This window comes from Halichoerus grypus, chromosome 7 (assembly GCF_964656455.1).
Source record: "Halichoerus grypus chromosome 7, mHalGry1.hap1.1, whole genome shotgun sequence".
Classification (NCBI taxonomy): domain Eukaryota; kingdom Metazoa; phylum Chordata; class Mammalia; order Carnivora; family Phocidae; genus Halichoerus; species Halichoerus grypus.
The window spans coordinates 123265514-123277628 of record NC_135718.1 but is presented as its reverse complement, the minus strand read 5'-3'; the positions used below and the strand labels follow the sequence as shown (position 1 = coordinate 123277628).

General features: G+C 43.4%; 1 non-coding gene across 1 annotated transcript; it reads left to right on the top strand.

The window, feature by feature from the left end:
• Window positions 1-393: 393 nt before the first annotated feature.
• LOC118552027 (U6 spliceosomal RNA) lies at window positions 394-498 on the top strand. Its single transcript, XR_004925332.1, has one exon. It is a non-coding gene; the product is annotated as a U6 spliceosomal RNA (small nuclear RNA).
• Window positions 499-12115: the final 11617 nt, after the last annotated feature.

Below are 12115 nucleotides of genomic sequence, written 5' to 3'. Positions count from 1 at the left end.
TAAATGGTGCTGTAACAATTGGATGTCCGTATTTTTAAAAAATAAATTTTGATCCTTACTGCACATCACACACAAAAATGGATCATAGATTTGAGTATACAACTTAAAGTTATAGAACTTCTAGAAGAAAACGTGGGAGAAAGTCTTGGTGATTTTGGCTTAAGCAGATTCCGTAGCTACAATGACAAGAGCACATCCATAAAAGAACAAGTTGATAAATAGGACTTTTGCCAAAATTAAAAACTTCTGCTTCTTAGAAGCCACTGTTAATAAGAGAATGTAAAGACCAGCCACAGAATGGAAGAAGATATTTGCAAAGCATATATCTAATAAAAGACTTGCATCCAGCAAATGTAAACTCTGTATTAAACTTGATATTAAGAAACAATTTGCACTCACTTCAGCAGAATCTACACTAAAATTGGAACAATGCAGAGAAGATTAGCGTGGCCCTTGTGCAAGGATGACACGCAAATTCGTAAGGCATCCCATGTTGTTTTATGCCATGACCTTACAGGACAATAAAGGATTCACATTAAAAAAAAACAACAACAACAGAAACAAACAATTCAATTTAAAAACAGCATAAGATTTGAACAGATACTTCACCAAAAATTCTTTAAAAACTAAACTGATGTCTACAACATGATCCCACCATTTCACCATACATCATTTACCCAAGAGAAAAGAAAGTCTATGTCCATACAAAAACTTTACACAAATGTTCATAGCAGCTTTATTTGCAATAGTTTGAAATTGGAAACAGCCCAAATGTCCATTAGAAGGTGAGTGAATAAAGAAATTGTGGTATAACCACAATGGATACTGCTCAACCATAACAAGAAATGAACTTTTCATACATGTAACACCATGAATGAATCTCGTGGATGACTTATATTGAGTTAAAGAAGCCAGACAAAGAAAAAGACTATATACACTGGGAAACCCGAACTAATTCATACTGTCAGAAAGCAGGTTAGTGATTGCCTGGGCAGTGGGGGGAGTGGGGTCATGAGTGAGAGGGGCAGGAGAGAAGGATTACAATGGAGCAGGAGAAAACTGTTGGGGGTGCTGGATATGTTCACAATCTTGACTGAGGTGATGCTTTCATGAGTGTATACGTATGGCAAATTGTACACTTTAGTTACAATTTAAAAAGTCAATCAATTCAGAAGTTGACAAAGAAATCAAGTGAAAATTGTCCCTTCCTTCCAGATCCTAGTTAGGTTTAGAGGTTAGCATTTCTTAACATTATCTAGACCAGAGCTGTCCAATATGGTAACCGCTGGCCACATGTGGCCAAATTTAAATTAATTATAATTACAAGTAAAAATTCCATTTCTCATTGCAATAGACAAATTAAGGTGCTTAGTAGCCATACATGGCTAGTGGCCATCATATTGGACAGCACGGAGTATAGAATATTTCTTTCATCAGAGAAAGTTATCTTGGACAGGTCTTTCCTAGATTCTTTTTTTTAAAGATATTTATTTATTTATTTATTTATTTATTTATTTATTTATTTGGCAGAGAGAGAGAGCACAAGCAGGGGGAGCAGGAGAGGGAGAAGGAGGCTCCCAGCTGAGCAGGGAGCCCAATATGGGGCTCGATCTCAGGACCCTGGGATCATGACCTGAGCTGAAGGCAGACACTTAACCGACTGAGCCACCCAGGCGCCCCTCTTTCCTAGATTCTGTAGAGAATTGGGGATTGTCCCAGTCTCATCAGCACCTTTACAAATAACTGAGATCTTTTGCTAGCCATTTATTGAGAAGTTACTTTGTGCCAGAAACTATCCTTTAGATGAATTACCTCTAATTCTTACAAGGAAAGACTAATGCTCAGAGAGGTAAAAATAATTTCCCAAAGCTCATAGTTACTAAGCAGTGTGGCTGAAATGTAAGTGTACATCTATCTAAACCTAAAGTCTGAACTCTTAGGTTATTCTCATATATCCTGTGGCTAGACCACACCTTTTTCATTTCATACTTGTGAAGATTTTCGTTTTAGATCCAACCACCAAGTCTTACATTTATCCCTCCTAAATTTTATCTTGTTGGATTAAACTTACTGCTCCAGATTGTCAAAATATTTTAGAATCCTCATTCTGTCATTCCATATGCCCACTAACTTCCCAAGGTCCATGTCCTTAGCAACTTTGATAAGCATGGCTTTCTAAACTTTATCCAATTGATTGATAAAATTCAATAGGTCAAGGGACCAGGCAGAAGACTGTGGCCAGCTCTTAGAAATCCCCCTTTAGGCTGACCTCAGTTTACCAGTCTATAGTCTTTGAAGTACCAACATCCTGCCCTATCCCTGTTCTTATATCAAGATTCTGAGGATATCCCTGTAGTTCAAGCCTAACGCCCCTTTAGCATCATCTAGAATCATATACTAATATTAATTAGCTGATATGATTAGCTTGCAGATGTCATTCAAACAATATATGCTTCTAACCAAACATGGTACCTGGGAGGATCAAGATATGGGCCCTAAAACTTCATGGGTTAGGGCCCATGGGTTATATGGGCCATATGGGTCACTCAGTGGGTTAAACGTCCCTCTCTTGATTTCGGCTCAGGTCATGTCTTGAGGTCATGAGATCGAGCCCTGTATTGGGCTCCCTGCTCAGTTGGGAGTCTGCTTGAGATCCTCCCCCTCTCTCTCCCTCTGCTCCTCACCCTGCTCACATGTGCACTCTCTCTCTAAACTAAATAAATAAAATCTTTTTTTAAAATATTTTATTTATTTACTTGACAGAGAGAGACACAGCGAGAGAGGGAACACAAGCAGGGGGAGTGGGAGAGGGAGAAGCAGGCTTCCTGCTGAGCAGGGAGCCCGATGTGGGGCTCGATCCCAGGACCCTGGGATCATGACCTGAGCCGAAGGCAGACGCTTAACCAACTGAGCCACCTAGGTGCCCCAAATAAATAAATCTTAAAAAAAAAAGATATAAGCCCCTAGTATTGATGTTTGCCATTTCCCACATAGGTCTCTTCTTCCTCCTCTGATGCCCCAACTCTGAAGTGATTGTTTTAAGTATCCGTTGTCCAAAAAACCAGACTATCTCAAAACAGTGGCTTCAAACAACAATAATCATTTACTTCCTTGTGAATTTGCAATTTTGGGCATGGCTTGGCAAGAGCATTTTGCAGTTACTCCACGTGGCATTAGCTGGGGTGGCTTGAAGGACAGCTGGGGATGGGCACAGCGAGGCTCCCCTGACACAGCTCATGAAGTGTAAACTCTGAGGATCTCATGGTCTTGCCTCATGCCTTCCTGCCACCCCTCTCCCCATCACTTCCAAACTCTGCCCATGTCCGCCAACATGTGTTTCCCAGACTTGCCATTCTCAGGCATCTCCAGGCCTCCGTCTAGCATGGCTTTTCTTCCTTTTCCTTGAAGACTCAGTCAAGGTGTCCCCGCCACCTGGAAGCCTCCTCTGAGAACCCCCACCCCCACACACTTCAGTTCACATTAAGTAACTCTCCATGATATTCCCACAGCATGTGTTTCCCTCCTTTAAAGCACTTATCCCTCTATAATGGATTGTGCTTTTTATTTCCCTGTCTTTCCCACTAGCCTCTTCATGCTTTCAGAGAAGAAACTTGTGTTCTCAGTGGGATATTGTAGATGCTCCGTATGCTGAATCAATGAATGATGCGATGATAAAACAGATTTTGTAAATTAAAATGCTATCCAAATACCAGATTAGCAGCAGGACCCAGCACCTGTAAAAGGCCTCAGTGGAGCACATTCTCCTGGACCCAAGATTAAATAGTTCAAGTCTATCAAGCATTCCTCTGAGCAGCGCCTCACACACAGTAAGCACTGTGTAAGCGTTTGCTGCCACGACTCTGATGACTTCTGCAGCTTTCAGAGGAAGAGCTGACCTTGTCAAAAGTTCTTTCTGCTCCCCCATTAGGCTTTTCCTTAGGAGACCTTGAGTGACTTCAGTACCTTCCCACATGCTCCTCCTCCTCAGGCTCTGGGCGTTCCCTGAGGTTAGAATTCCCAAAAGAGGAATCCTCTGGAAAAGTGTTCAAGGTTAACAGTCTGGGTGTGTCTTTCTCTTGGCAAAAGCTCAGTCCCTGCTCCAGTGGCATCAGCTTCTCTCTCTCCTACTGGCTTCCATTGCAGCAGGTGGATGCAAGCTTGCCACCTGCCAGGTGTTTCTGAGCTTTCCCAGGCCTGGCAGAGCTAAGGAGAGGCAGACGTGAGCAGTGACAGACTTCTCTGGTATCTGCCATCCTGGGATCAGTATCCACCTTCCCTTTGCCCTTTGAACCGGGGGGCATTTGGGCTGGAGGGAACGCAGATCCTCTGGAATGAAAGCCAATTACACTTGGGAAGAAGGCTTGGTCTGCATCTTAATTTGGAGGAGGTGCCAGGTTCTTCAAGTTTCCTCAGGCCTGGTTCCTGCCCTGCCTTTCTGGGGTGGCCAGGAGCTAAAAAGTCCCAGATTCTTCCTCATCACGTCCCTGCCCCACCCTCCCAGGAATTTGGGGAAACCTGAGCATGGCAGTTTTGGCCTGAACTGTGATTAATATTTGGTGCTGGGAAAACCAGAGTTCTGGGCTAAGCTTGAAAATTTTGGGGGTGAGGGGAGAAGGGGAATTTCCAAGATGCCCCTGAGAGAATGAGACAGGGCAGGGTCCTGGGTAAGAAGCTGGAGTGCTGAGGGAGTCTGAGAAGGGTTGATGGGGAACTGCCCCAGGATAGAAGGGACATGGAAATGGCAGATGTTAGTGTCTTGAAGAACCATGCTAGGGGCAAAGATAGGGTGAGACTCCTGAGGGGGGATGCTGGAGTCTGGTGGATGATCTGGAAGAAAGAATGGAATTCGGTACTTCTGTCTTGTGTTTCCAGGTAAACCTCACTTCCTCAGGAGCTCTTCTCTGACCACACAGGATCTCCCAGGGCAGCACTGTCCTAATCCTCACCCCACTCCAGAGTCAGACTCTGTGGGTCCAGACCCCAGCGTCTCCCTCACTAATGCTATGGCCCTTGTCCAAATATTTAAGCTCTTCTTACCTAAGTTCCCTCAATCTGTGTGATGTGGTTGAGAATAGTACCTCCTCACAGGGTTATAAAGAGCAAATATAATGATAATTAGAAGTGTTTAGCACAAGGATGCGTGGGTGGCTCAGTTGGTTAAGTGTTGGACCCTTGGGTTTTGGCTTAGGTCATGATCTCAGAGTTGTGGGATTGAGCTCTGAGTGGGGCTCCTTGCTCAGCAGGGAGTCTGCTTGAGTGTCTCTCCCTCTGCCCCTCCCCCAATGTGTGCTCTCTCACTCTCTCTCTCTCTCAAATAAATAAATAAATAAATCTTAAAAAAAAAAGTGCTTAGCACAGAGGTCAGCTCTTGGGTGATAAGGGTGATGTGGTGGCCGTGACTGGCTAATGACCTTTCTCTTCTACCACTGAGAGGTCTGTGGGGGGCCAGGGCTGTTTGTGTTGTCTGCCACTGTATTCTCAGAACCTAACTCAGTGCCTGGCACATCACAGGGCCCCAATGGGTATTTGTTGAGTGAATGTATAAGTGACTAAAGTGGGCTCAGGTTAGGGCCCTTGTGGGGGTTGGGCCATAGGGATATGGGTCACAGTGTGCACCCTCTAAACATTTTTCTCTTCATGATCCAAGTTGGAAAGAAAAAAAAAAAAAAGACAGCAGGGTTATTCCTGGAGAGAATGCCTGTGAGTAACCACTTTTCTTTCCTTCCTTTTTCTGTAGTCTTCACAAATTTTCCCTAGCAAAACAAAGATTAATTTTTTTTCTTTTTCTTTAATTTTTTTTTTTTTTTGAGAGAGAGAGAACGATAGTGGGGGGGGGAGTTGGGTGGCAGAGGAGGAGGAGAGAGAGAATCTCCAGCAGACTTCCCGCTGAACCTGACTGGGGATTGGATCTCAGGACTCAGTTCCTGACCTGAGCTGAAACCAAGAGTCCAATGTTCAACCAACTGAGGTGCCCAAAAGGATTTCTTTCCTAATGGTTTAAAAAGAGAACATGCTAGTACAGCTTTGTTATTAGTAGAGAAGAATTCCTTTCCCCTCCTCTCCCCTCCCCTCTTCCCAACCCTCACCACCACACTGGTAGGGACGTTTGTTTTTAAAAACTCATGTTAACAGAATCCTAGAAGCTGGAAAAAAAAAAAAAAAAAGGAGAGAGATTGAAGAGAGAGCCAATGCTGTTAAACAAACCTAACTCTATGCAAGGTCTGGAAGGGAGGAGCCGTGATGGAAGAATAAGTATGAGTAGGTAATGCAGGGAATGGTTTCTGTTCCTGCTGTCCTGCCCATAACCTTCTCACCCTTCAGCGCCCCTTGGAGGCCTTTCTGGCTGCTTCCTGCCAAGGGAATTCTTGAAGCACAAAGCCATGGGGATGAGGTCCCTGCTTTTCTTAAGAAGGATCTGACCGAAGCACATTTGAGCTTGGTCAAAGAATCTCCACGTGTTCAGAGGGAAAGAACATTTTGAGCCCTAAATCTTGTGGTGCCCAGCAATGATCATGAGTTTATGTGGTGGGGGGTGAAATGTCTCCTCATGCCCATTCTGGCACTGCCACTCTTGGTAACAGTGGAGTGTTAGTCTCCAGAGGCCTGGCCCCCAGCTGGGGGAAAGCACTAGAGCTGCCCATGGGAGAGGGAAGGAGAATGGTCTGGAGGGAAGGCACCTGAATCAGATGTTGAGGTGCTCAGGTTGGAGGGCTAGCTCTGCCTTGGTGCGTGATGCTCCAATCACTAAACCTCAGTTTTCTGCCTGGAAAAAGACGATAGGAACATTTTCCCTATGTACGAGGAATTTAGAATATAAAGCAAGACCGTCTGTGAAAATGCTTTGGAGAGTATGAAATGATGACAGATCCTACCTGTGATTGGGAAGAGTGTTGGTGGAGAAGTGGAAGGCACAGACTCCCCTCAGTGAGTTACATTCCTGTTGCTTGCATTTTCAAATTAGAAACCATTTACTGGGGCGCCTGGGTGGCTCAGTAGGTTGGACATCCAACTCTTGATGTCAGCTCAGGTCTTGATCTCAGGGTCATGAGTTCAAGTCCTGTGTTGGGCTCCATGCTGGGTGTGGAATCTACTTAAAAAAAAAAAAAAAAGAAGCATTTCTTGAGTTCCCCCTTTAGCTAGGAGTGGACCTATATGTTATATTGTTTTGTCCTCATTTACCCCATGTTCTAGATGAGAACACTGAGGCTAATAGAGGTTAGCCTTATGGGACTTGCCCAAGGTTGCACAGCTACTAAGTGGCACCATCTCAAATCCGGCCCTTCTTTCTCAATCAAACTTGTAGTGACCAGCTTATCTTGGTTTGCCTGGGACTTTCCCATCTTCAGGACTGAAAGTTCTGTGTCCCAGCAAACCCTTCAGTCCCGGGCAACCTGGGATGGTTGGTCACCCTAAGTCCGGGTTTATTCCATAGCTCAGCATCATTTGGCTTTGCCAATGTCAGTGGGGTCACAGACCTATGGGGGCCTGAAATTATTCTCCGGCTCTCTCCTAAGGGAGAGATGGTGCAAGCCTCCTGCCCTGGAAAGACCCTTCTATAGGCAGGACTAACATGAAGAAACTCAGTTGAAAGGCCCAGTGGCAGGTCCCTTTGAGCATCAGATTTGTCTCTTTCTGTGACTTTCATCACTGAGCATATATATTGTGAACTACTCTTAGATAAACAGGTAGAGAGAAAAGGCAATTCTTTCTTTCCAGATGAATGCCTTCACTATGCTCCTTATCACCCCTTACACATGGATGCAGCACATGATTTGCAACAGAGGGGGGCAGGGCAGGAATTATCAACCCCACTTCTCCTGACGAGGAAACTGAGGCACAGAGGTTCACTTGTCCAAAAGTATATAGCCAGCGTCAAAATTAGACTCAAATCCAAGTCTTTTAAGGTTTTAAATTTAGAGAGTATGGAATCCTGAATGTTCATGGATGGACATCAGAGAGAAAGTTTGTATGTTCTGCACATTTTGGGGTGTCATCCTATATATTTCACAAACTTCTCAAAGGAACAAAGCAGACATCTTGGATCTGTAGTCTGGGCATCATTAACTTTTTCTGTGCTTAAACCATGATCGTGCTACAAGGAAAGCTTTAGGGATGGCGAGTTAATCTGGCACTTAAAATGTACTTAGGTGTTATTGTGCTTCAAGTGTATTAGACAAAATGATGAATTTTACTTTGATATAACTGGCTAAATTGAATTTTTTTCTTTTCCTGTTTGATAATTCTTTAATATCTAGAAAATGTCACGTTCAAAATTTTTCCTTCTGGTACCACATTTTGTTTAAATCTCTAGCATAGGTGCATATACTGAAAGAAAAAGACCTATACAATTCCACTCCAACAGCCAGGGTTGCTTTCCTCCACTTCTTCCTGGGGGCTGATTGTTGTGGACGCTGGGAGAGAAGCATGCAAACCCTTTGCACCTGACCTCTCTGATTTTTCTATGGTAGGGCTTCACCTAAGGGGCACAGAAGAAAAGTATTTCTATAGTACAAATATGGGGACCCTTTCCTACTGGGCAACCAGCTTAGTGGGCAAACCCTTCATGTTGAACTCACCAGAACTTACAGGAGGCTGTGGGGAAACATCAAAAAACTCTGTAATTTTCTATGCTTTTGGAAGTTTCCATCATCTGCCATTTATTCCTACATTCACTCAACAGACATTTATGGAATATCTACTATGTGCTACATTTTGGAGACAAAATAATAAAAAAGAGAGAAAAGATCCCTGCCATCATGGAGTTTATATCCAAGCAAGAACTTGACCTTATGTTCTCCAACTAAAAGGTTGATTTAGGATAGGAGCCATCTAGTTGCTAGCTGGAACGCACTCTCTGATGGAGGAGACACAGTCTCAGTCCTCCTTAAGTTTCAAGTCTGATGGGAAGGAGGTTTCAGAGTGGCTCAAATAACTCAAAGTGAAAATGAACAGAGCACAGAGTAAGTTCACAAGTGCTGAGAGGAGACCAAGTGGAAAAGAATAGAGAGGAGCAAGAGGATTTCTGGAGGAATTGCAACATGTTTTAAGTTTGAGCCTTAAGCTGAAAATCCTAGCTCACATTTTTTTTTTTTTAAGATTTATTTGTTTATTTGGGGGAGAGAGAGAGAGAGAACATGAGCAGGGGGAGGGGCAGAGGGCGAGAAACTCAAGCCGACTCCATGCTGAGCATGGAGCCCAATGCGGAGCTCAATCTTACACCCGTGAGATCATGACCTGAGCTGAAATCAAGAGTCTTACGCTCAGCGGAATGAGCCACCCAGGTGCCCCTCCTAGCTCACTTCTAAGACATGCCAACAGCTGGCTTTCACTAAGCATGCCAGATGGAATGAATCTGTACTTGGAATATGGTGGAGGTTTAACCCAACCAGTGGAGACCATCTCCTAGGATTGGAAGTCTAAGCAAAACCTCTGGCTTTCTGGATAGACAGGATCCTAAGGGTTGGGATAATTCAGTGATGGGGTACTGCTGGTTAGGGAGACGTCCAGGAGACGATGTGGACACAGGATGTAGTCTTCCTGCCTGCCTGCTCTCCCACCTCAAGTATTTCAGATCCAGGAGCCCTTGATCTGCTGCCCGCTAACTATAACTATGCAGTAAGTCAACAGCCTCCAGTTCAACCTTCTCCCCCTAGGTCTCTTGAGATGAAGTGTTCCCCAGGAACTCCCTGGTTCCCAGTGCCCGTGGGAACAGCTCTTTTTAACTGACACGGTTCATTTCACCAATAAAGGAAAAACCACATCCTATTTCTACAGAATCAGTTTCTGCTGACATGCCTGGATTTGTTGGTTGGGAAGGGTGCTCTCAAGCCATATTCTCTATACCATTTGCTGCTTTGCTTTTTCTTTGCTTGGAGGGAAGAGATGTCTTTTTTTTTTTTAATTGTACGAAGGTTTCTATATTTGTAGGAAGAAGCCAAAAGAAGTGACAAAGGTCAAGTGAATGAAAAGAGCACTGGTTTGAGAGTTCAGGGATATGGGTCCCCTGTCCACCACTATTCAGCTGTGTGGCTTTGGACAAGACAAGAAAGTTTGTATGTTCTGCACATTTTTTGGGGGGTCATCCCATGTATTTCACAAACTTCTCAAAAGAACAAAGCAGACATCTTGGATCTGTAGTCTGGGCATCATTAACTTTTTCTGTACTTAAACCATGATTGTGCTACAAGAAAAGCTTTAGGGATGGCGAGGTAATCTGGCACTCTTAGATAAATAGGTAGAGAGAAAAGGCAATTCTTTCTTTCCAGATGGATGCCCTCACTACGCTCCTTATCACCCCTTACACATGGATGCGGCACATGATTTGCAACAGAGGAGGGCAGGGCAGGAATTATCAACCCCACTTCTCCTGACGAGGAAACTGAGGCACAGAGGTTCCTTGTCCAAAATTATACAGCCAGCTGTTTCCTCATCTGTAAATGAGAAGCCTGGACCAGATGCTTCTTCATGTCTGGTAGAATGAAGTGGTTTAAGAGTCGGGGTGCTGGAGCCAGGCTGCCTAGGTTGCATTCAGCTCTGCCACTTGCTCCCTGGTGCCCTGGGCTGAAGCATTTGACAGGTGTCAGCTTCCACAGCTAAAACAATAGACACAAACATAGCATCTACCTCATAGAGCAGGTAGGAAGATCAAAAGAGATAATGTATATAGATGCTTCATACTGTGCCTGGGCTGATAAACATGCTTAATAGTTGTTAGCTATTCCTGTTAATCTAGCTCCTTCCGTCTGTGAATTCTGAGTTCGTGACCATGAGAAGTGTAAGCTAATGGAATGAAAAGCACATTTGGATTTGGTACTATTCTTCTGGTTCTCCTTGGAGCTAGTCGAGACACAAGGGCCCGAGAGCAGGACTTCTCCTTCTCCCAATGGCTCATTCCTCCTTAAGCGGACTTTTGTGACATGATGCCTTAAAAGAAGTGTAACTGTGATATGTTTATACTTGCAGGACAGGGGAGGGAAGTGAGCATATTGGCATGGGGTGTTATTCAAGAACTAAATTTTTATCTTCCATTGTAGTAAGCTGATAGATCACTTCTAAAACAAAGATTTTGAGATAGCAATAAATGCATGTTCTTTAGAATTATGGAGCTAGGTAGCAGAAGAGGAACTTGAATGTTGTCAGCTATTGCCTACAGGGCATAGGAACAGGAAGTAGGGAGGGCTGGGGCAACTGACTGCAGTTTGCATCACATATACGCCTTCTAAAATCATGTATGTGGTCATCTTTGATTAAAAATAAAAATTAAATTACAAAATATAAATAAATGCAATGTACTATCCTAGAGTCTGTGGTCGGTGGGGATTTACTATTTAGCTAAGGAAGTTTAAGCTTCGGGTTCCTCACTTGCATGGGCTCCTTTCAAGTCTGTGGAGGGGTCTTGGCAATGTTCACATGTCATATATTCTTGTAAAATTCAAGAGACGAAGGTATTTTAGCCTTAATCAGTTAAGATCAGTGGCCTTTTTCACTCTGACTTCTCCTCATGGCAGCTAATATTAAAGAAGCCACAATACCTGGGGGATCTGGAGTAGTTGACTTGGGGATGCATTTGACCTTTATTGAGATATATTTCCTGGCTTATAATCACATCTGTATGTGGTTAAGATATTGCTAGCCATTCTGGTGTGAGAATAGCACTGGGAACATTCCTTCCACCCACAGTGCTAATTCTTGTTACTGGAAGTGTGTGAGCAGAAGAGAAGCAAGGTTTGAGATGTATGGAGAGAGAAAGACGTGTGTTGAAAATTCTTCCAGGCATATACAACTGTAAGCCAAAGATTTGGTTTTCATTAAAATCTAGTCAACATAGAAATATTTATTCAATAATGCAATATATATGATTATACTTTTTCTCTTCTGATGGGAACTTCGTGAGGCAGAAATTATCAGGATTTCCATGTGTGTAGGGTGCAAACCTATCACATATGTCATGCATTCCAACTATCAACAACAAAAACCCAATTTTGGACAACCATACCAGAGGAAAGACAGACTTATCTTTTTATTCTCTTCATAGAAAATAACATTTCAAAATCATTGTCAAAGAAGAAACAAACAAAGAGATGTTATATAGTTAATTGATAAAAGTGTTCAGTTA